Source organism: Pinus tabuliformis, chromosome 9 (genome assembly GCF_031772625.1).
Source record: "Pinus tabuliformis cultivar Carrire ecotype Pingquan chromosome 9, CPIR1, whole genome shotgun sequence".
NCBI classification, from domain to species: Eukaryota; Viridiplantae; Streptophyta; class Pinopsida; order Pinales; family Pinaceae; genus Pinus; species Pinus tabuliformis.
Window position 1 is genome coordinate 1,877,277,877 of NC_142307.1, and position 25,905 is coordinate 1,877,303,781.

General features: G+C 38.7%; 1 pseudogene; it reads left to right on the forward strand.

Annotated features, from left to right (window-relative positions):
- Window positions 1-790: 790 nt before the first annotated feature.
- On the forward strand, window positions 791-4,483 carry LOC149156395 (boron transporter 1-like; annotated as a pseudogene).
- The last annotated feature ends 21,422 nt before the right edge of the window (window positions 4,484-25,905 follow it).

The following is a 25,905-nucleotide window of genomic DNA, read 5'->3' on the forward strand; positions in this document are numbered from 1 at the left end:
AGCAAGAAGTCTTGTTAAAATTTGCAATATGATATATACTAGTGACTCTGTTTTTGAAGCACGTTTTTTCATTGTGAGGCATAGTTTTTTTCCAATTATATTTAAAAATTTAAACCTGCTTGTTCTTGATGGTTTTACAAAGGCTTTTAGTGACATTGTATCCTTTTTGAATTAATGCTAGGGGTGCCTTGTTGAGAATAAGGGTATAATATATGATATTGATGTATTTTCTTCAATGGATTTCATGCACCATATGTTTGCATTGATGATGAAGTAACTTTGTGATTATCATGATCTACATGGATAGCTCATTGTTGGTGTTGTTTACTCATGGGTATCACTGCATTTTTGAACTCTTTGGATTAATGATGGACATGATCCCTGCTTGTTGCTTCATGTGATCCTGTGCTTCTTTAGAAGAGGTTGGCTAAGTAGGTGTTCATTGTTTTGCCACCATAGATGTAGCATTCGCTTGTTTGTGTAAGAAATTATGCCTGAATTTAGGTTCTTACATTGTTTCATTGGTGATTGACATGTCTTCTTGCTAAAGTTGTTTTGGTTATGATCAAGTTTTGTGAAGTTTTAACAGCGTTGACCCCCTTAGTTGCTTTGTGGTTAGGTGCATGTTACAGGTCTTGAGCCAACAGGAATTGATCTTCTCTCGGTGAGGACAAACATTATCTTTTTATTTGGAATATGATCAAAGGATGTCTGGTAACAATTTTTCTTAATGCTAACAACTTTGATGTTTGTTTCTTTGTTTTTATGCCACCATGTTCCCTCCCAGAAAATGCTGTGCCTGGAGCCCAGTAGACGCATCACTGCTCGTAGTGCTCAGGAGCACGAGTATTTCAAAGATCTAGGTTTTGTACCCTAGCCTGTATATTGGCTGTGGGGATAAAAAGATTATTGGCCTGTTGTAGCGTAGCCTGCATCATCTCACTAATGAGTTTCTCTTTGGAGACTGGTAAAATAGATGGAAACCTGTATAAGTAACATGATCAAGTATACCATGTTTAAAAAAAAAAAAAATTGCCACTTTTGCTAAGGATTTGCACCATTGGTGTAGCTGGATTGTGGTGGTTCTAGTTCTTGAAGACTATTGAACAAAACTTTATTTGGAAATTAAGCTGTTTACGATTGTCAAATATGACTGATCATTTTAAATTATTTGCCATCTATTGTTAGTAAACATCAATGTAGAAAAGAATAGAACCAAGCAAAAAAAAGAGAACACTTACTTTTTAAATCATTCCATCTTCCCACATCACTTCAATATACCTGTTTTTGAGACCTATAATATTCTCAATCGAGGATAAATTTGATTCTTCAGTATCCATACCTACTTTAGCCTTACACCTTCTCGAAGACCCTTGCTGGAAAATTTTCTCTGTAATTTTGGTCTCATTTACACATTTTGGCTTCAATTCAATTTCTTTATCATCACCAGACTGATCCTAAAAGGTCAGACCAGCCTTAGCTTTTTGTCTTTTTCTCAAAGATATCTGTTCTGGAGATAGCTCTGTTCTTATACAATACTCACCTTTTGGCTCCATTTCACAATCTTTCTCAACGTTTGAATCATTTTCTGTTTTCATACAATTCTCAAGTGATGAGATGTTTTGACACACCTTATCATCGACTGATGATTCAACAACACTAGACACTTCTAGTAGCTCTGCAACAGACGCCAGTCAAATAACAATTTCCCCAACACAATAATTGTAATCTGGGTGCTCAATTAGCTCAATTGTAATCGCAGTGCTAATTTTTTATCAAAATTTAGTGACTACAAAAAAATAGAATGGGTGTGGATGGTTTCTAAGGTTGAAAAGGAGATGTCAATATGGTGTAATAGATGGTTATCATCAAGGGGGGTAAGTTAGTGCTAGTGAAATCCCTACTTGAAGCCATCCCTATGTACTGAGTGTTTTTTTCCTTTATTCCCAAACGGGTCCTGGAACAGGCAAGAAGACTTAGTTTCAGATTCCTATGGGCTGGGGACAAACAAAAAAAAGAATATTCCTCAGGTCTCATGGAAAAAAACTATTGTTCCTAAAGAGCTGTGAGCATGGGACATTTAAAATCTCCATTGCTTGGAAAGAGCCCTGGCTGCTAAATATTTCTAGAGAATTATAGAAGGGAAGGGCTTATTGAGAAAGGTGGTGAGTTGGAAGTACATACAACCTCTGTCTACTAAGGATTGTATAAGATCTCCAAACAAATCATACAATAAATCTTCAGTGATTTGGAAGGCGGTGGTGTTGGCTTTTCCGCTGATTGGAAGACAGTTGGTTTGAACTTTGGAAGGTTGGGGGTGGCAACAACACAAGTCAGGGGGATGATCCTTGGCTGCTTATAATCCATAATGCTTCTTTATATTCTCCCTTTGACATAAAATGCATGCTCCCATAGCCCAAACATGATAAGGCACTAATCTTGCCTTTCATCCACCACCTCAAAACATAGAATCCATTTTTTTTTCCTTTTTTGTTTTCGTTTCCATGCAATAACAGTACTTATTTTTCCACACAAGAAATGCTTGATGTGCCATTGTTATGCATTTTTGGAGCTTTCATTCTGGAAATAATGATTGCAGTGCTTTATTATTTTGATAACAGTGTTGCATCCCAACTTGCCCAACAAAAGGAATTCAACTTAAGAAAACCTTCTTCATACCATTATGACTTACTTCTCTTAGGATTTTTGGTATGCAAATTACCTCAGTATATATATACTATTTAAAACTATTTTGTAATTTTGGTCAGAGTTCATGTTTAGGTTCAACTGTCACTGGCTACCCTATTCTGGAAGAGCTCTTGCTCTCCTAAAGACATCTTGATCTAACCCTTCATTCTTTGTTTTCACCTCCATAAACAATCTCTAGTGGATTCATAAATTTTCCTTTTATTGTGGCAGACTATTTTATGTGGTCTTGTTGGCATACCTCCTTCAAATGGTGTTATTCCTCAATCTCCCCTGCACATGAAAAGCTTAGCTACCCTCAAACATTAGATACCAATATATTGGAATTATCAATTGCAACTTCTCAGGGCAAAGACACAATTTAGACAATTTATAGATGAGTAACTTACAAGTAATTTTGTTACAGTTGGTGCTTAGCAAGTTAGTGACAACAATCCAGAAAAGTATGCAGAAAAATTCAGCCTTAGGGCAAGTATACAGAAACATGCAAGAAGCCTATGAGCAAATGTAGACCCCACTGGTTTATTAGCCTCCAGCTGCCTTGGTAATGGTCTTATTTTTGAGTTTGGGTGTTTCATTTTATCTAATTTTCCTCTCCCATTATTTATTTTTCTTGTCATGTCCCAACCATTTGTGTAGGCACTTAAGGAATTGGAAGAGACCACAATTCAGTTGGCTGCAAGTATTAGGAATATGGATGCCCCAGTTGATGAATCAATTTTTAATGCTGACAAGGACGTGGATTACCTGCTTCCTGTTGAGGTGAAAGAATAGCAATTGAGTAATTTGTTGCAATCTCTGATGGTGGTTGACTGCCTTGCAGTAATGCCCATCATTAGAAAGATCCCAACTTCTGTGATTTGGGGTTACTTTTCCTTCATGGCCATAGAGAGTTTGCCAGGAAATCAATTTTGGGAAAGGATATTGTTTCTTTTCACTGCTCCAAGCCATAGATACAAGTATGAACTTTATTCAAACTATAATGTGATTGAATTTAATGTTTGTAATATAGTTTTGAAAGCTGATCAATGTTGAACTGATGGTTATAGAGAACTTCAAGAGTATCATGCTACATTTCTTGAAACGGTGCCTTTCAAGACAATTGCCACTTTCACCATTTTCCAGACATGTTATTTGCTGGCATGTTTTGGTATCACATGGGTGCCTATAGATGGTGTTCTCTTCCCACTATTGATCATGTTGTAACTTGTTATTCCTAGCGAGGCAGTATACCCTTCCCAAGTTTTTCAAAGGAGCGCATCTTCAAGAATTGGATGCAGTAGAGTATGAAGAAGCCCTTGGAATGCCATACAATATAACAGTGAGTGCAAGACACATATCAAACAAATTTTAAAAATATTAGCCAATTCTATTTCATAAGCCCTGCAGCATGAACAGTAATAAATTGAACAGTAACATATATTGATTGCAGGAAGCTTGAATTCAGTGGTTTGGACTAGGAAGCATGGGGACATGTGCAAATGATGGTGAAGTTTTGGATGAGATGATTACATGAAGTCACGGTGAGGTCAAACACACATATAGTCCATGGATAACTAGCTCGAGTGATTGCACACCAATTCATGGATCTGAGTCTGCATTAAGTCCCAAAATTGTAGAATCTAAACAAATATATAGCCCCCGTATAAGTGAGATTAGACAGACACATAGTCGTCACAGAGGGGAAAAGCATTCGGGAATTCCCCTAGTTAGTCAAGGAAAAAATATGAGTCCAAGTGCATCTGGTTTGAGGCCACATAAACCAACTTCCAATTAGGTGCTTGGAGTCTAAATCCTCGACCAGTAATCTTTCCCTTCAGTGAGCATACCTTATGTTGAATAGTACATATTTTGTTGGCTTATCATTATTTAATCATTGTGCCATAAATCACTCAATTTTATTTGGTGTGTCTTCACGAAGAACCTCTGTCCATCTTAGTGGACAGGGTAGACCATATAGTGTGTGTAAAAAATGTAATTGAAGTCGAGCTTGAAGTATTTCTGTTTTCTTGTAGCATGAAATCTATTATGTGAGTCTTGTGGTTCTGAAGACCCTGGGCATGCCAAATAATCATGGTGGTATTAAAGGGTCCTGTGAGTGGTTTGAGCTTCATAGAAAGTCTTCCTTCTTCTACCAGTTGGGTCTTAACCACAAAGTTTGCAGCCTTTAATGTTTCATTGAAATAAAAATGTGGAAATTAAACTTGAGAAATGAAAGGGAAATGGTAAGGCTTACAATATTAGAACTTCTGTAAATATTTAGCCATTACCTTTAAAAACTAACCAAGGGAAATGTCAAGTGACCAAGGATATGTTGAGATGGAATTATCTATTTTTCATGACACCAAAATATTTAGATAATGGAAATAAAGAATATGTGCATTCAAGTTAAATCAGATTTATCTTGAATGGTTGGGAAGATTTGTTATTATCTTTAATAATTTAAGTCTTGTAAAGCAAATTCAGATTCCACATTTTATTTTGACATATTTAATTTTCTTTGCAATCGTAAAACATTACAAATTTTATTCAAAATATGTGCAGTTACTATTTCAATGTTATATATCCATGCTTTCAATGAAGTTCCTCCATGATTTATCTCTGGTCTGTGTGGTCAATGGCAACAAACTTGAAGAAAAACAAGGAATATGAAGCCATATACAAGGAATATGAAGCCTGTGTGTTACGTTAATTTATGAGCAGTTTTATGCTCTACAGTATAATCTGTGAGAAAATTGGCTACAATATTCAATAGACAGGACATTATGAGTTTCTCAATTTGTGCTATTATATGTTATGGATTTTCTAACCGATATCTTGAAAACACGGTGTGCACTTGCCAGCTATGCCTGAGTTTTGCAGCGGTTTGTTACTTTCAAGCCATGCCTAATGTCATATTGTTTGTTGCAACTTTAATGTAGAGAGCTAACCATGTTACAGGGAAAAGTGTCTATTTAGAACTGCTCTACCCCACTAAGGTGTGACAGCTGCCTTAGAAACAAACAGAGAAAAACTACTTTTGTATTTCTGTTATGAACTATAGATAGAGAGGAATAGAAAGAACCAACCTGTGTCTTGCGCTAATCCTTTGATCCAATCCCTCTCTTCTTTGACAGTCTCCAGCTAACTGCTCCCTTACTTGCCCAGCTTCACCAAGTACCTGTAAGATCACAGAAGAAGAACACTAGACAAAGACATGGATCTATATTCATAAACAACTTAGGATCAGATTTAAGTTAACCATACAAATGTAACAAGCATCAATGATACAAAAGTATGGAGGAAAAAATCAAATAGTTTTTATTGATAAACAAGAAAAGATCCAGGAGGAGTTACAACAGGTGGTTCCTAACCCAACATCAACCTCCCAGCAAAGAAGCCCCTCTTCACCTCAAAAAAAGCATATATCACCCAATACTCTGATGTTTGCCTCAAAAACCAACAACAATTCCTTACAATATGAAAAATTCCAGCCTCTGGATCTCTGAGATGAGGGATCCATATATAGATATGTGTAAGGAGGATGAGTCAGCTTGTGATTTGATTAGTGTCTTCTCTCTATCAGTTCTTGCTTCCACTTGGAGACTGAAGGCCTCTTACTCATCCTTGGTCGAATTCAGTGAGGCAAGTGTCACAGGAGAAGATTCTGGAATCTTCCATTGCCTCTCCACCTCGCGGAATGACACTGCCATTTGTCATTTCTCGCCCATCACACCCCAAATAAGGGACTTTTGCAATGCAACGCACCCTCGCAGTGTATTTAGGTGCAATGCAACGCACCTAGCCAGTGGAGCAGCTGAAATGATCCTGTTTTGACTTATTCTGAGCAGTTTCTGGTGGAGAACTTCTGGGAGAAGCTGTAATCTGGTGACCTTGTTCCTTTAGGGGTTAGAACAACACTTTTAGGGACTTAGGAGCCCTTGGTTTATGGACATTTCATGCTTAGAGTTGTAAGGCACAAAAATGTCTATATCAAACCAGGAAGGCGTTGGGTCATTCATAGAGGATGCTTAGGCATGATTCCAGGATTTTGAAAATAATTGTGATTTCCATCACTAGTCATAGCACTTGATAGAAAGTTGGGATATTCATGAGTGTGAATTTATGTTTGTATGTTTACATACTTTCTTATGAATTAACTAATGCTTAGTAGCAGTAGACATTGGACAAGTATATTTGTATACTTCTGTTTTAAACTGAAACAAATCTAGGGCTAAAAGGAATGGATTGATTGAACTAGTCATCCTTCTATAACTTTCCAACATAGGCTGGAGTAAACAGATTGTAATTTGGGTAATTTTTCTAACTGCAAATAGGAACATACTTGTGTATTGGCAGGGTGGTTATGAGGTCCCTAGAAGTGATGAATTTGATTTTATCTTGGTTTTTTATATAGTATTAGGTTTTTTCTCATGCTTTCTATGAATGACACGGGTGAATTTTATCCTACACCCACTAGGTTATCGATATGTAATTTCGGTAATTTTGATTTCAAAAGATATTTTAAAGAAATGCAATGATTTCATTTGTGTATTCAATAAACACAATATTCTAATGGAATTCTGCATTTATGGTTTACCTATACAGATTCCATGGAGAAGTATTAGTGGTGTGACATCAATTGTCCTCAAGCAGAGGCTTTAGTTTTACTCTTTTCTGGAAGCAAATACTTTCTTCCAACATTTTTGAGTTCCATGAAAAATTTGAAAGTCCTAATAGTATTCAATTATGGGTTAAAGATATCCACACTGAATGATCTATCGGCCTTATCTTCACTTAGTTTAAGACTATTCACTTGGAGAGGCTGCATGTGCCCCCACTTCAAGAGCATAGTAAAGTCATGTAGAACTTAGAGAAGCTATCTTTAAGCTTTTAGTGAAGATTGGAAAAATTTCTGGGTTCAATAACACCCAGTCGAGCATTAATCTTTCAATAATGCTAGATTTTAACCTCGAGCATTTTTGTGATTTGGAGGAGATGCCCCCTCGTATTTGTGACACATCTTCAGTTGTGAATTGGACTATTACTAACTGTCATTTTCTTCAAACGTTACCTGATGACTTGGGGAACCTCAACTCTTTAAGAATGTTAAGGAAGGAAAGAAAGTACATTATGCTAAGTTCTCTTATGACTTTCAAGTTTTTCTTGGATATCTACAACGTTTCAGGTAGGAAAGTACATTATGTTAATGAAAATATGTTTTGATAGAAAGGCCCAATTTCAAATTATAATGCTTTCAAAAAACATTTTATAACTGTAATGTTTCGAAAAGGAAAGCATATTTTTTCAATTTAAGTATCATTATCCCATATTCCAACTTATTTTTCAGTAACCCATTAGGCTTTGTAGCTTTGAATAAATCCATGTCTTTTGATAAGATCCTCTTCCAAATTAGAATGCAATTTCCTTTTGGCAATAACCACATACAATGTCTTGATTTTGTTATTGAGAAAATGAGGTTGTGAAACAAGCCTGTGCCATACAAGGACCTGATTCATTGATTATGTATCAATTATGGCTCTTGATGTAACAATGTCTTGATTTTGTTGCTTCAAAATAGAGGTTATGCTTTACTATTTCACAGAATTTCTTACAATCTTTCCATAAGTATTCATTTGTAATCTCATTCACTGAGGGATGACAGTAATGACAAAGGTAATATTCAATGGTTTGAAGTTCCCCTCTTACTAAATATTTAAATATATCACCACAATTTAACTGTTAGTTAAAGGAATTGTATTTGATTTGTAGACAATTCATTGCTTGATTTATAGATTTTTATTTTTTCCCTTTTTAATTTTTTTCTCAGATTTGTTATGGGATATCTTCCAAGATTTGGGTTCCCTAGTTTCCCCACCATAGCTACAAGGTTCATATGCTATCATTAAATATTCTTGGAATGTTACAACTTTTCCAGTAAGTGTGCTTTGAAACATTGTTGTTTCTTTTCCATGGTGTTAATGCAAATAAGCACTGCAACTAGTGCCATTATTTAGATTAAGTGCTGAAATCTAGGTGGTATTGTAATGACGGAGTGATTGTTTTCTAGCTACTAAGGCCATATGCATTTTTATCTCTTATTTTTTCCTGAGATATTCAAATTTAGAATAAGAATTGAGGTGTCGTTTCTACTATAGATTGCAGTCAATTTCTTGAACATAATATATAGTAGATTATCTTTTACTAATCAACTGTGGATGTGATCCATCGCAGGAAAGGAAATTCAAAGTGACTTTGATTTCACATTGATTTGTCAAAACATCCACACAGGAAAGGAGATTCAAAGTGACACTAATTTCACACTGATTTTTCAAAATGGAGGCAAGAGAAAAGGAAACTTTGTATTCAACAATGCTCTTAATTTCATATGTACATGCACAGACATATTAGTAGAAAATATTGAAGGGTTGCCTAAGTAATATTTTCCATTCCACTACATTCTTTACAGCTTGTAAATAATAACTCGGAACAATTCATTACACTACTTGTTATTCTTTATTAATCAGTGGTTAAGATTTTGATATTGAATTGGCTAAGATTTTTCTTCCTTTTGTGAAATTGTGTGTTCTATAATGCTTCTTTTCCATTCACTATGTATAGCATATAAAGTGTGTCTAATGGAGTAGGAAGATTGGAAAGTCTTGTGATCCTTGAGCTATGTTACAAGGGAGAAACCCAACAGGGCAGGGTAGGTGCATCCCCACAAAGGGGTCACAAATACCAAAGTTGGTATTGGCTAGTGCCTTGAGCTAGAAAATTTCCTTTACCTTTGTATTAACAGTGAATCTAGAGAGGATTCTAATATTATATTTATAAGATTTATATCAGTTAAGATTGATGAATAAAATTCATGAGACATGAGCTAGGATGTCCTTGCAAGGTGGTTGTTGATTATTGGAAGCTATGATGGCCATTATGTCAGGCCAGGTGGTCGCACTCCCTTGATCGTGAGCACGATTGTGATCAAGATGGAAGACTTCATAGTCTAGATTGATTGTTTAGTAGTGATAGTTAGTGGGCTCATTCACAAAAGCTTCTATTTCACTAATCCTTTTCATAGAGTTGTCAGATTCAATTTCTAAAGATTTTAATTACACTATAGAGTTGAGTTCTGAGAGAGTTGTGATTCACAGTGTTAAGTATAGTAGCTATGACACGTGAATGAAGACAAGCATAATAGAGGTATCAGACTCTGTTATAGGCTTACCTGCATATTATAAGGGACTTGGTTGGCATTTTTATAATTTTATAAACAAGTTCCATGTCGTGGAAATGTGAAAAAAAAAACAGTGATATTGCCACTATGTGGCTCTTGTCGTATATGGTTTTATACTTTTTCAAAAAATTCTCCAAGAGTTCACAATGCTAAGATTCACTAGGACTTTACAAAGTTTTATTATTTAGTGAAAGACTTGCCAAGATCTTACAAGATTTTTTAATTGAGTAAAATATTCGCCATGCCTGGTGAGAGATTCACCAAAAAATTATATATACATATTATATTATTGATAAAATCGCCTTCCATTTTTCCTATATACCATGGAGATTCGCCCATTTATTATACATATAAATTTAGGGGGGGTTCTAAAAGTTTTCCCTGGAAAACGCTATAAACGATGAGCTCGATGTCCAAAATAACTTCCTCTTATCAAGTAAAATTATCCGTTTTTGATAATTATAGTCTTCATTGTGATCAATAGTCTTCATTTTGGTCAATATCAAACTATTTTCTTCTACTATTCTTATTGTCACCACTGTCAGTTTAGCCATCTTTTCATATCGATTATATGAAAGGGGTAGCTGAAATCGTAAAACATTCAAATATTTAATTCAAGTTATTGTATTAAACATCATATCTTCTCTCTCTCTTTCTCTCCAATATTAATAGGTTGAATTACTATAACACACAAATCAATGCACATTCAAGTCAAGAATTTTTTTATACTTACACTGAAATCAATGCACACTGTTAATCCAATCACTTTAAACTTAATGTACCATCATACATACAGTTACATAAAATTAAAAATAAGCATATACACTGAAATCAATTCATTCAATGCAATCAATCAGATATGAATAGAAGAAAAATTCTACAATGAAATCAATGAATCTAATACAAGATATCAAATAGGATTAGCAAACAACATCTACACTAAAAAGCAATGCATGTAATGCAAGCAATAAAATAGCACTATAAATCAACATCTACTCTAAAATAAATGCATCTAGTGAAAGAAATCAAATATAATTATAAATACACATCTACGCTGAAATCAATGCATCTAGTGCAAGCAATCAAATAGAATTATAAATCAACATCTACACTAAAACCAATGCATCTTGTTCGAGCAATCATATAGAGTTAGAAAGAATCTAGATTGAAATCAATGCATCTAGTACAAGCAATCAAATATGACTATAAATCAACATCTACACTGAAATTAATGCATCGAGTGCAAGAAATCATATATCATTAGAAATCAACATCTACACTGAAATCAAGTCACCTAGTGCAAGCAATATTATAGGATTAGAAATCACCATCTACACTAAAATCAATGCATATAGTGCAAGAAATGTTCTTCCCTCTCTCCCCCTCCATCAATATTTATTTCTCCCTCTATCTCTCCTGCTTTATCTCTCTATCTCAAATCCAAACATATACACATTCTCTCCATCTCTCCCACGTCACTCCATCTCTCTCTCTCTACTTTTCTCTCTCTATGTCTTTCTTCTTCTCTCCCCCACTCCCCTTCCAACTCAAACTCTTTGTCCCTCCCTCTCTCCTCCTCTCTCTACCCCCCTCTCTCCCCCCTCTCTCCTCCTCTCTCTAAAGTCCTCTCTCTCCCTTTCTCTCCTACCTCCCTCTCTCACCCCCCATCTCTCTCTCTATGTTAGGTCCCTATAATACTAGTGATTCCCCCATTACTATTGTTGTTGTATCCATTATTATTATTGTTGTGCCGCTAATTTCCCCATATTGTTATTAGTGTGCCCCATAGAATCCCATTATTGTTAATTTTGTGCCTTTATATTATTATTGTTAGGTTAGCTTTGGTTATATTGTGAACCCTTAGACTCCTATATATAGAAAGCAGGTTTTGTCATTTGAATCATCCAAGAATTGTTCATTTGTGTAATGTAAAGTAGGTTTCCCCCTTGAACAGGCTTATTTCTAATGTGTTCATCTATATTTTCTATCTTTTGGTGAGATGGTTTCATAACATTTAGTATCAGAGCTCTGGATTCTAGGGTTTCGCTGCTCCAAACCAGTCATCATGGAATTTTCGTTATAACTTTTCTTCTGCGACGTTTTAGAAGCTCAAAAAAAAACCATTTGAGATGAAATATCTCTGAACCTCAGGCCCAAATTTCAGATCTTGTCTCGCTGTATTTTCGGAGATATAATCTGAGGAATTAGGGTTTTTGCAGACCCCAAATTACATTCCAAATAGGTGACCTTGGGAAAACGTTCATAACTTTCGCTTTGAGCATCAGATTGAATTTTCGTAAGAAGTTACAGAAAGAGGGCAGACTGTAGTTGTTTTGAGTATAATTTTTAGAACCTAAGGTTGAAACAGTGACCCACGGCACATCGTACAAGTTCTCTCTACTGAACAAGTATATACTCAGGTCATCGTGGGACATTTGGCATAACTCTTCATTGGAGAATCCAATCTTGATTAGACATGCGAGGTTAGAAAGATTAATCAGAGGGTTACTGCAGGAAGAAATTTCATACCTTGGAGATCCAAAATTACATAGATACATTAGATTCAATATCGAGCTCCTACAAAGTGAAAAAAGGTGTGCAATTTTTTTTAAATATTTGCATAAGCTTGGATTGAAAAATTAGGTTGAAGGAATTCAAAGGACATAGTGAAACATTATTATGAGTAATTAATGCCCCAAAGAAAGAAAATGGAAACACCTAGTAAGCAACCTGAAAGCTCTAGCATGAATCATGAAGAAGAGGAAGAAATGCAACATGATATATCAAAATTACGAGACCAAGTGTAACAAATTTCACTAGCACAAAAAGTAACAGAAGCTAAGATGGATGGTTTAAAGAAAGACATAGAAGCTAAGATGTATGGCGTGGAAGCTAAGATGGATGTTTTAAAGAAAGATGTAGAAGCTAAGATGAATGACGTGGAAGCCAAGATGGAAGCTAAGATGGATGGCATGGAAGCGAAGATGGATGATTTAAAGAAAAGCATGGAAGATTTGAAGACAGATTTGAAGATAGATTTGACAAATTTTCTTGATGCAAGAGCATGAGGCTTAAATGCAAAAGGCTTCGAACTTATTCCAAAAATAGAAAAAAAGTTTACAAGCAAAGGAGTGGGGTCCTTTAGCTGTCAATCTACAAAGCTTTCTAGTTAAGATATGAACTAGAATCTAGGATTTGGGTTATCATGTAATAAATTCAAGTATTTAGATGTAGTGGAGATTCTAGAGGAGAATATTATGCAGATTAGATAAGATTAGTTAATTCAATCCTTTGATTTAGGATCTGGTTGTTAAATGAACCAGTACTTATGTAAGTCCCAGATCATTGTAAGGGGATTTTGACTGGTTTGGCTTGTTTTGCCATATAAGATTTAGTTGTAGAAATTATATCTCTGTGTATTTCCATGTATATTTGGTCAATCCTGGAGGTGTTGCATCCCTCTTTAATATCATTGTGTATTATTGAAATTCCAGTTTAGCCTTGAAAACGTAGAGTTTTGTGTGATCGCATTTAATCACTTTTCGTCGTTTATTACCAACTGCGGGGTTAGAAAGCAGACAGATTCCTTGATCGATTTGAAATTCCACAATCATTCCTGACCATTGATTTCATTTTCAACACCTTACGTCACAATCAACAGCGTGGGTTGGCCTTGGATTTAACTCATGTGTTAATAGAAGTCCCGCGAGCAGTAGGATCTAATAGCCACTGCTATCCGATGGATATCGGGCTTAAAAATGAACGAACGTTAATCTAGGTGCCGGACCCGAACTTTTATAAATTGAGAAATTATAAACCTCACCGGCTCCGTGAGGGTGGATAATCATCGCGCAGATTCCTGTGCGATATCACAGTGATCGTTGGATCACTGAAGACTGCTGACCGTTAGATAAATCTCGCATCGCATCGGTCATAAGTAAATGAACCTTGCCCTGAGGAACTTTCATTTGTGATTTGCGATTTTTTTAAGAACTTGTAAGGAACTTGTAGTTGGGGGGAAATTAAGTAGTTTTTCTAATTTAGCAAAATAGATAACTTTGGCGGTAGATGACTGATACTCCGCAGGAAACCCAAGAGGAGATTCAGCCTGAACTAGCAGAAATTGTTTCCAGTTTTGAACGATTGTCACTAACACTTGCACCCAGGCCTCCATTTGTGGTATCAGCGCAGCTTAAAGGAACTGAATAGGATCTCAAGGATCAAAGAAATAAATCCACCATGGCTTTCAAAGTTGGAAGAGGACGTGGTAGAAGAGGAAGACTTGTTTCAAATGCTGAAGTGATGGAAGCTATGAAACAGATGGAAGCTAGATTAGAAGCAATGGAAACAGGGAGAGATGCAGATGCTGGAGATATCAGAGAGCTTGAAGGTGAAGCTGTAGAAGAGGAGGAACCTGTAGAAGTTACTCCTGAGATGAGATTTTTTAATTAAGTGTTGAGATCCACATCTAGACCGAGAACTGAGGTTTTAATTTATGTAGGAGGATTAAATCCCGAGGAGCTGATAGACTAAACTAATGACATGGAGAAATTCTTTGATTATGAAGAAACAGAGGATGAAAAGAAGGTGAAGTTTGTTGTCACAAAGTTGAAGGGACATGCAACACTTTGGTGGGATGGAGTGCTGGCAAAAAGAAGAAGACTTGGCAAACAACCAATTAAGAATTGGAACAGGATGGTGGCAAAACTGAAAAGTAAGTTTCTGCCAAGTGACTATCAGCAAACATTATTTAGACATACGCAGAATCTTAGACAGAGGTCTATGACAATAAAGGAATACACAGAGGAATTCTACAAAGTGAGTATAAGAGCAGGACAAATCCAAGATACATATGAGAAGGTTGTCAGATATGTGAATGGTCTTAGAATGGACATTCAAGATGAGATAAGTGTACTGTCTCCTAAAACAGTAGAATAAGCTTATTATATGGTGTTGGGGGATGAAGAAAAACTCATGAGGAAGCAGTCTGGAAGAAATAGAGGTACTTTCTAAGGAAGGGGAAGACAAGGTGGTAGAGGAAGATCTACAGCACCTAGAGATGGAGCTATCAGCAGCTCAAGTAAGCATGCACCCACAGGAGGTGATGCAAGTGGCGGAGGGAGTTTTTCCAGAGGATGAGGAGGCAGAGGTAGAGGAAGAGAAGTTAGATGTCAAAGATGTAACAAGCTGGGACATAGAGCTTATGAGTGCCCAGAAAATGCAGGAACACCTCAGAGAAATGTAATTGTTGCTCATATTGAAGAGGAATCAACAACGATGACAGAAGAAGAAAATGTACCAGAGAAAGGAGAATCTTTGGTAGTTAACAAAGTATTGCTAAAGCCAGCAAAAGAAGTTGTTGCACCAACACAAAGGAATACTTTGTTTAGGACTGTGTGGAAGGTTCAAGGAAAATGCTATCAGATGATAATTGATAGTGGCAACACTGATAATTTGGTCTCTAGAGAAGTGGTGGATATGTTGAAATTGAGGACAAAGAAACATCCAACACCTTACAAGGTGTCAGGGCTACAAAAGGGACATCAGTTGTTAGTAAATGAACAATGTGAAGTGGATTTGCAGTTGGGAAAGTATAAAGATAAAATTTTGTGTGATGTAATGCCTATGGATGTGTGTCATATATTGTTGGGTAGACCATGGCAGTATGACAGAGGAGCTATGCATGATGGAAAGAAGAACACCTACAAATTCAGCAAAGATGGTGTCAATCATACATTGCTGCCAATAGAAGAAGAAGATACATCGAAGAAACATGAACCAAAGACCCTTTTCTGAGTGGAAGGGAGTACTTGCAGTAGATGGAAGAAAATGAGGTGAATTTTGCGTTGGTTTGCAAACCTAAGGTAATAATTACTTCCACAAAAGTTTTCGTTTTACCAATTGAAATTCAAGAGATGCTGGACAGTTATTGTGATATCATTGTAAATGATTTTCCTGATGAGTTACAACCCATTAGAAAAAGCAGTCATCACATATATTTGATTCCAGGAGCAAATCTACCAAATAAAGAAGCTTACAGGATGACTCCCAAAGAGAATGAAGAAATCAAAAAACAGGTTCAGGAACTGTTAGACAAGGGACTGGTTAGAGAGAGTTTGAGTCCTTGCGCAGTGCCAACAGTGTTGAGCCCAAAGAAGGATGGAGGCTGGAGAATGTGAACTGACTCGAGAGAAATCAATAAGATAACAATCAAGTACACATTTCCTTTACCTAGAATGGAAGATTTGATGGATTGTTTAAGTGGAGCTAGATATTTTACAAAGTTAGATTTAAAAAGTGGTTATCATCAAACCAGAATTAGAGGGGGAGATGAGTGGAAAACTGCTTTTAAAACCAATGAAGGATTATATGAGTGGATAGTAATGCCTTTTGGATTGTCGAATGCCCCTAGTATGTTCATGAGGCTTATGAATGAAGTTTTGAAGGAATTTATTGGTAAATTTGTAATAGTATATCTGGACGATTTATTAGTTTACAACAGATCTAAGGAGGAACATGTGAGACATCTGAATTATGTCTTACAGAGGCTACACCAAGAAAAATTACTATTAAATTTGAAGAAATGTTCATTCATGAAGGAGGAGTTGGTGTATTTGGGCTTTGTTTTTTCTGTTGAAGGGTTAATGATGGATCCAGAGAAGATCAAGGCTATCATGGAGTGGCCTTCACCAAAAAGTGTCTTGGAGTTAATATGTTTTCATGGTCTTGCTAGTTTTTATAGGAAATTCATAAGGAATTTTAGTAAGATTAATGCTTCAATTATTGACACAATAAAGAAGGAAAGACAACCATTTAAATGGATTGCTGAAGCAGAAAAGAAATTCCAGCTGTTGAAGAGAAAGATTACTGAGAAACCTGTTTTGATTTTGCCTGATTTTAATAAAAGTTTTCAAGTGAAGTGTGATGCTAGTGGAGAAGCCATTGGAGTTGTTTTGAGTCAGGAGGACAAGCCTTTTTCTTATTTCAGTGAGAAACTGAATGAATCAAAGAAGAAATATTCTTCTTATGATAAAAAAATTTATGCAGTGGTGCAGTCTTTGAAGAAGTGGAGACATTACCTGATGTCCAAGGAGTTTATACTGTATTCAGATAACCATGCATTACAGTACATTATGAAACAACCAAAGCTTAACCAGAAGCATGCTAAATGGGTAGAATACCTACAAAGTTTTAATTTGTATTAAAACATATAACTGGTCAATCGAACAAAGCAACAGATGACTTAAGTAGAAAAAGCATTTTAGTTCAAGAAAGTCAAATGTTGTGGTTGACAGATTTTAAAAAATGGCACATTTTATTCCATGTTATAAAATCAGTGATGCTACTCACATTGCTAATCTGTTTTTTAAAGAGATTGTAAGATTGCATGGGTTACCTAAGAGCTTTGTTTCATACAAAGACTCCAAATTTGTTGGACATTTTTGGAGGAGATTGTGGAAGAAGCTTGGAACTAAACTGAGTTTTAGTTCTGCTTATCATCCTCAGATGGATGGATAGACTGAAGTTGTAAACAGAAGCTTGGGTAATCTTCTGAGAAGTCTTACAGGTGAACATACAAAACAATGGGATCAAGTATTGGCACAGGCTGAATATGCATATAATGACTCTCCTAATAGGAGTATAGGGCAGAGTCCATTCCATATAGTTTATGGAATGCACCCAAGGGGAGTGTCTGAATTAAGAAATCTAGGAAAAGATGAGATGAGAAGTGCTGAAGGGGAAGATTTTGCTTCGGAGATGCAGGAAATACATGAACCAGTAAAACAATAGTTATAGGACAACAACATAAAGTACAAGAGCAGAGAAGACTTGAGGAGAAGAGAAGTTAACTTTGAAGTTGGAGATTTGGTTTTAGCCCACCTAAGGAAGGAAAGATTTCCAAAAAGAGAGTATAACAAATTAAAGTTCAAGAAAATTGGACCATGCAGAGTATTGAGGAAATTTTCTACAAATGCATATGAAATTGAATTACCCCCTGATATTGGAATATCTCCAATTTTCAATGTTGCTGATTTGTACAGGTATGAAGGTGAAAATGCAGATGACATAGCAGAAGACCAAGAGAAACAAGAAATTGATTGGGTAAAACAGTTACCTACAGCAAAGGAATTGCAGCCAGAGAGGATTCTGGACAAGAAATTGTTGAAGAAGACAAGGGGACAGGAGTATTTTCAGTATTTGGTCAAGTGGAAAGATCAACCAATTGTTGATGCTACCTGGGTGACAGATGCCATGCTACAAAAATTGGGCAGTTTTGTAGAAGAGCTCATGGACAGGAGCCCATGAAGAATTTTTTCCTTAGAAGTCTGATGCAAGAGCATGAGGCTTAAATGCAAAAGGCTTCGAACTTATTCCAAAAATACAAAAAAAGTTTACAAGCAAAGGAGTGGGGTCCTTTAGCTGTCAATTTACAAAGCTTTCTAGTTAGGATTTGAACTAGAATCTAGGATTTGGATTATCATGTAATAAATTCAAGTAGTTAGATGTAGTGGAGATTCTCGAGGAGAATATTATGCAGATTAGATAGGATTAGTTAATTCAATCCTTTGATTTAGGATCTGTTTGTTAAATGAACCAGTACTTATGTAAGTTTTGGATCATTATAAGGGGATTTTGACTAGTTTGGCTTGTTTTTCCATATAAGATTTAGTTGCAGAAATTATATCTCTATGTATTTCCGTGTATATTTGGTCAATCCCGGAGGTGTTGCATCCCTCTGTAATATCACTGTGTATTATTGAAATTCTGAGGCTCCCAAGGCAGATGGTAGGGGTGAAAACCTCATTGAGGCTTCCCTGCTGTCTTTCTGAAAATGTTTGAAATAAAAAAAGACACTTGGGTGAAAACCTCTCTGAGGCGCTCAAGGCAGATGGTAAGGGTGTAAACCTCACGGAGGCGCCCCTGCTGTCTTTGAAAAAAAAAAAAAAAAACAAAAGAAAGAAAAGAAAAAAAACGAACAAAGAAACAGGGAAAACAGGTTCAAGATTTGACAATTTATGCAGGTTGCAGGTATTCCATGCAGGAAAAGAGGTCCCTCAACTCAAGGACAAGGGTCCCTAATATGATACCAGGTGACCTCACCAGCACTCCCTCCAGAAACACTCATCTCTTCCAAGGTCTGGGCATGATTTGATCACAGTTTAGCCTTCTACAGGAAGCTACAGGACTTTCTACAAAAAGTTCTGTATTTCTACAGGAAACTTCCTGTAGAATATTTGGATGGCCCAGGACCGACTGTGTTGGAGGATTTGAAGCCCGAGGTCCAATACGGAGGCATGCAAGCCAATGTTTTTCTCCATCACCCACTGTTGTCGCCTCCTTCTACCACCCCTGTTGCCATGCAATGGAAATACCTGCACAGTCAAATCAGAACGTTGGATTCTCAGAAGAAACAATTCTCAAATGGAATAAAGTATGCAGAGGCCCCATGCGCTACTTATCAAAGCCATCCGAGGACCCTGCGACCGTGACCGTGATGCCACCGTTTCGGCATGCACCCAAGGAGGAGAAACGGTTACAGGATATCCTACACGAATCCTGTAGCAGTTCATCCGGCTAGAGCGTACACCATGAAGGCACCTGCAACACATAGAGCGGGCACATGCACCATCCGCAACCAAGTAACAAGTCTCGTAACCAGCAGCAGTCGGCAAGAAGGAACCCCCGTGCCTGTGCATGAAGCAGCAGCAAGCGGATCCGTCACCCTCGTCCTAAAGCCTGAAAATAACGTCGCGGCCGCACAGGTAAGTGCCTCACCCTTTTTCGTCAAATTACATGAACAATGCTCTAAAATGTGTGCGAGTATGAAAATGAATGGGTTGAGCCAGTCGGGTAGCCATTAACCTGGCCACCACGACCAGTCCGATGGTCTCGTCAGATTCGGAAAGTGTTGGTTGTGTCAAGCAAGACAAGAAATGGACACGTGGGAAGCATCCAGTTCGACGTCGTCCAACGGTCCGGCAGAGACAGCTCACCCCCGCGCCACGAGTTCCGCAGGGATTCAAATCCAATGGCTAGATCGTGTATGGCACTCCACTCATTTATCATCAACCGCTTTGCAGTCGAGTAAGCGTCCGAAATTCCCTGAAGCCTGTTACTCCGAGTCCTCGGCTTGTTCAAACATCTGGTGGCTGCACAGAAGGACCATAAAAACTGACACGCTCTCCAGAACCCGTGCACGACTTCTATAGGAAGCTCACCACTACGGAGGAAATCAATCTATTCACATCAAAGGTGGCGAATTGGAAGAGGTAAGTCTGAACCTGATCCTCCCATGCAATTGGTTTGAAGGGTGGCGAAGTCGACGTCCTAAAAAAATAGAACTACAGTTTGCGAATAAATTTGCAAGCGTCGTCTTCCTTCTGCATGAGAATTTTCATCGTAGTGTATATGCAGGGTTTTCTACAGCATTTGGTTCGTAATTGATCCCCTGTCAAGGCTCACCTGTAGATAGCTGAGAATTCATGAACTGTGTGCTTGACAGAGGTGTAATTCTGCGCTCTGTCTAAGGAAATCCCAAAGGCTCATCTTTTGATACGCGCCAGCCACCTCCGGCTAACACAGTAAGCTTTCACCATGCCAGGTGGGTTCATTAGGAAAGAACCGACAGACTCAAAGAAGCTACGGGAAAACCCTGAGGTGGTAGACCTGTTTTCTCGTGCACGATGGATGTCGTTCTGCGACAAGCTTCAAGGTTACGATGACGAGGTGGCAGAGGAATTCCTGTGATCTTTGAAGCCAAAATCAAAAATGCTGGCCGTTGTCAATTTCAGGGGTTTGAATGTCAGACTCACCCCATAGTTCATCAGCAGAGTCACTGATGTCCCGATGTGGGTACTGTGGGATAAGGACAAGAGAAAACTAGGCCAGAAGGCTAAGAAGGAGTTCTTTCTGCCGGAGGAGCAATTCTCAGAGGATAAGAACGGGGTTCGCAGAGCTAGCCTACAGCCGCTCTGGAGTGAGGTCAGCCTCCAAATTATGAAATATATCACGTGCGAAGGACGATTCAACATCGTATATGGGTACCATTTCCGGCTGCTCACAGAACTTAGGCACCAAATGGACCTACCTTCAGAAAACAAGCTAAGTATTCCTTACATCCTCGTGCAGTCCATGACTGAATGTGCCACCAAATTACGAGAGGGCACGCCAGACTAGGTAGCCCATCATGGGCTCATTAAGCTCCTCGTGGAGGATGCACTCCACACATACACCGTCCCTCTCTCGTGGGAAGCCTTTCGAAATTTGACTAAGGATGGCGACATCAAAATGTTGGCCGAGGAGCTCACCTCCTCCAGCAATGAGGAGAAGGAACCAATACAAATAGAGAAGAAAGGAAAAGGCCAAGAAACCATGGCCAAAGCACCAAAGAAAGAACAAAAGGGGAAACAAGAGAAACACCAGGTTGCCGAAACAGAGGATGACAAACCCACATTGACACCCAGGGAGAAAAGGTTACAGAGTAGGGTGGAAAGGACTGAACAAGTCCACGTCAGTGAAGGCACCTCGAAGGCAGCCTCAGCAAAGTCAAAAGACAAAGCACCCTCAGCCAAACAGGCTAAAACGGTGCCACCTGTTTCTACAGGAAAATAAAAAACGGCTTCTAATGGAAGCTAGAAATCAGCTGCTACAGGGCTTTCTACAGGAAGTCCTGGAAAGGAAAACAGAAGGAGAAGATAGCCGAAATCCTTGCAAGGGAGGCAGCAGCCGTGCTGGCCACCCTTAGTACCCCTCCCAAGCCGAAGGAAAAACGAAAGAGGGAGATCCCTCTGTATTTCAAAGCCAGGAGAAGTGTGAGAATCAAAACAGGTAGGCCCCAACCTCCATCCAGTAGCCCAATTACCATAGAAGACACCCCTACCTCGCCAAGGGAGAGGTCCCCCTCAAAAATATCAGTCACGTATGAGCGGGGGAGCCTGAAGACAACTGCCTGGAAGGAGAGAATGGACAGGTTGGCTTCAAAAACCCCGCTACAGGATGCTGAGGCCGTTCTATAGGAAACATTGGCCAGGCTCAAGGAGACCGAAAGAATGGAGGGAGAGGCAGCCACATCACCACTTAGGGAAGACGGAGTAGAGCCACCGAGGGAAGAAGAGGTAGAGCATATTTCGGAACCTAGTCCCCAGCCAAGCTTGAGCTCGTATTATAACTTTTTGGAGGCTGGAAAAATTATTCCACAGAAATTCACAGTGTTGCTTTTCTTTGCGTTGGAGGAAGAAAGAGTGAGAACCCACACATGGATGAAGATAGCTAAATCTAAAGGAGTGGCAGATATAGGCCCCTTGGAGGAACAACTCAAGGAGGCACGAAGAGAATTAGCTATGGCCAAACACGTGGGAAACTGTCAGCAGGTATTCCTACAGGAAGAGAATGAGAAACTCAAACTGCAGCTACAGGAACAGAGGAAAGAAAGGGGCACATCGTCAGGGGACACTACAGCAGAACCTCAAGGAAAAGAAGGACTGCAAGTTGGTCTTGGGAAGCTAAACTCGCATCTACATGAAAGGAAACAACAAGCACAAATCGAGATACAAGCTCTCAAATAGCAGTTGCAGCAAAAAGACGCACAACTGGCCTGCATGGCCAGTTGGGCCATGGATGCTCTACAATGTAGACAACCGGCCAAATCTTATGGCCTATACCTACGGGACCAGTGCCTGCAATTCCAAATTAATGCATTGGCACAGAGGGGTATCTCCCAAATCCAAGACCCCCAGCAGTTCACAGAGTTATGCAACAACAGTTCATCAGAAGACAAGGCCAAGCTATCGGAGTTCTATCTCCATAATTTGTCCCTTCCTAATGTGACTTCATGGGATCCCAACACAGTCGTAGGAGATATGCAGTTGATGGCATTTGCCTCATGGTTGAACCATGAAGAAAAGAGAGCAGCAGAGGTCAAAGAGGTCATGAACCGAGAGTTACATGAGCCACTGCTGATTAGAGCAGAGCCAGGGGATCCCACTGCATTGATATCGACCCACCAACACTTAGCCACCAACCCTCAAGCTTTATTGAAATACATGGATCAGCAGGCTCAGGCTATAGCACATTTCGAGGATATGGAGCGACTATTAGGGGACAATTGTGTTCATGCTTGCACCCGCCGATGGAACACATTGTCCCACAGCCTCAAAATCAGGGAATATCACACTCCAACTCGAATGAGGGAAGCTCTAGTACGGGTCCCCCTCTACAAGAAGTCCATACAGAACCTCCAAGCCAGCTGGATTGGCCTCAAGCTAAGCCCACCTTTTCTTTTAGGATTGATGGAAGGCAGCACAGAAAAAGAAGAGCATAAGCAGTGGGAAGAGTTAGAAAGGAAGGCTGGGTTCCATGCCAATGAGGAGGATACTACTTCAGAAGCCTGGGATGTGAGAGTGGCGGTGAAAGAAATGAAGGACGAGGAGCTGGATTAGTTGCTGTGGGATGAGCAATCATTTTAGCTGGGGGGTGATGATGAGCCCCAAATTTGGTAACATTTTGGGCTCATTTGGCCTAACCACCCTTGCTCAATCCTTCATTTTCCATAACTTATGCATCATTTTTTAGTATGTTTATGTCATTTGTACAAATAAGGGCAGTCACTATTCCTAGGTGGCTAACACGTGCTCATTTCAGGTTTTTTGACACATGTTGGAGCAAAATCGAGCAGATAAGGGCTAGGAGACAACCAAGATGGGGTTGAGGATTCGTAGGAGGGTTTTCCACGGCATTAAATAGCCTTCCTCTGGATCTTCACCCCCAACTCCGAGCTCCAAAAGCCACCACAACCGGATCTAGAAGGTAGCGAAACAGATTTTGTGGAAGCAACTGTTCACTCCCAGTTTGGTCAGCCAAGTCCCATAGATTTAGGACGCTAGCTTGGGGCCTCGTGATGTATAAATGATAAGGCTTCAGCCTTCGAAAAGGACTTTTTGAAAAATTGTTGCACATTCTGCAGTACGAGCTGCCAGCTCTGTTTTTGTTCTTTTGTAGCCATCATTGGCATACCTCTTGACTTATGATTATTATTTTTTAATGAGAAGCATTCAGATTTGATCTCAGCTCTGAGTTTCTAGAGGAGCCATAGCTCTCGGGGTTGGGCCCAACCTGAGAGCCTAGGGCCTCCTTCTTTTGTATTGATATATTTTCTTTCAGCAATATGGTTTTCTTTACATGCATTTGAAACGCAGTTTGTTGAGTTAGATTTCGTGGTGTGGTTAAGTAGGTCATTGTTAGAAGATAGAGTTGCTTCAGATGTCTAGAATAGAGTAAAGAGATTAGAATTGATAAGAGTTCCAGAAAAGGGTTGCCTGCACTCTCATTTTCACCTCTTTCTAGGGGCTGGAATTGCAGACAGTGCTACCCAACAAAAACACTAGTTTGCGTACTCATGCAATCTTTGGTGCAATGTTTTCATTTGTAAAAGTTATCCATGTGCTCAGACCTCTTGGAATGTTTCTTTGCTTCAGTACCATACATGGTTCTCTTTAGAAATAACGTTGTTGTTCATCGGTTTCATTAACAGTTAGGATAGATTAGTAATATTTTGATTATGTGCAGGACGTGGATGATTTGGTTCAGTTTACACTGTGCAGTGCATCTCCATCACTCCCTCGTCCATCTAAGCTTCGTCCAGGCCAACTGCTCATCTCCAAATTAGAGCCCTCGTCTCACAACTACTCTACTGCCCATGTCACCCTACCTTTTTGGCCTTCCATTCCCGGTTTCCCTCTTTAAGACAAGCTAGCTTTCCACACCCTCTCATCACCTCATCTCTCTGTCACTAAGTCATTACAAACCCCTCTCCTATCTCCCTATCCATCCATGCAGCCTCTTCCACTCACCCATCATCCAAAATCCAATCGTAGAACATCCTGTAGGAATTGCTGAACATCCTGTAGAAATTCTGAAACATCCTGTAGAACCCCTGCAAACTTCCTGTAGAAGCTCATAAACGCGGTTTCTTGGCAGCCAAACTTTGTGAAACTCTCTGGAAGGATGTTAGGGACTCCTTAGACCCTCTCTGAACCTTCCCGACCTCTTCCAAGCATTTCTCCTCCATGATCCGCCTCTGCACAGTAAAAAGCCAGTTAAAAGCACATGCATGATAATTCTAAATAACTTATTCAAAAATACAAAAAGATGTTTTCTTTAGGTAGAAGTAGTCTAGACACATGCATCTTACCTTCATAGAAGTAATGGCATCTCTTTCAGTAGTTTGCATTCCCATCTTTGCATCAGTAGGACTAGCTGGTAGAATTAGGGTTTGCTAGGGTTTGCGTTTCTTGTTGGCTTTCAGTTTCTTTCCGCAAGTAGATTAGATTCCTTTGAGTTAGCTTTCGTCCATCAGTTAAAAATCTTCTTCTAAGAGCTCATAGAAGTTTGCTTAAACCCCTAGCGGACTTGTGCCAGCTGACCAAGTGACAGCTACGGCAAGAGCTAGTACTTGTGCATACAGCACCGTCGCTTCCAAGTTTGTTACGAACTACCGGGTTGATAAAATTAAAGAAGGAAGTTCCAGGAGTTGTAGCATTATTGCTACAATACTGGAGCCCACCATATTTTTGGCTCCGTTGCCGGGGAAGCGTCAGAGTATTGGTGATTGTTGCTTTTCTTCTATTTTCCTACTCTCGCCTTCTGCTAAGTAGTTTATTTCATTTCCATTCTGCAATTTCCTTTCCGCAAAAGTAGCATAGACATTTCCTGCTTTCATAGATTAACATTTCAATTCCGCAATTTCATTTTTGCAAGCGTAGATTAGCATTTCAATTCTGCAAGCGTAGCCTAGCATTTCATTCCTGCAATTTCATTTGAGCAAAATAGATTAGTTCTTTCATGCTTTCATTTCAATTCCGCATTTCCATTTCAGCAAGATAGTTAGTTGCAGTTCAATTTGCTTTAGTTTTGCAAGTACCAAAAAAAAGAACAAAAGAAATCAAAAGTCTTTCCATTTCATGCCTCGTAGAAATCGAGATAAA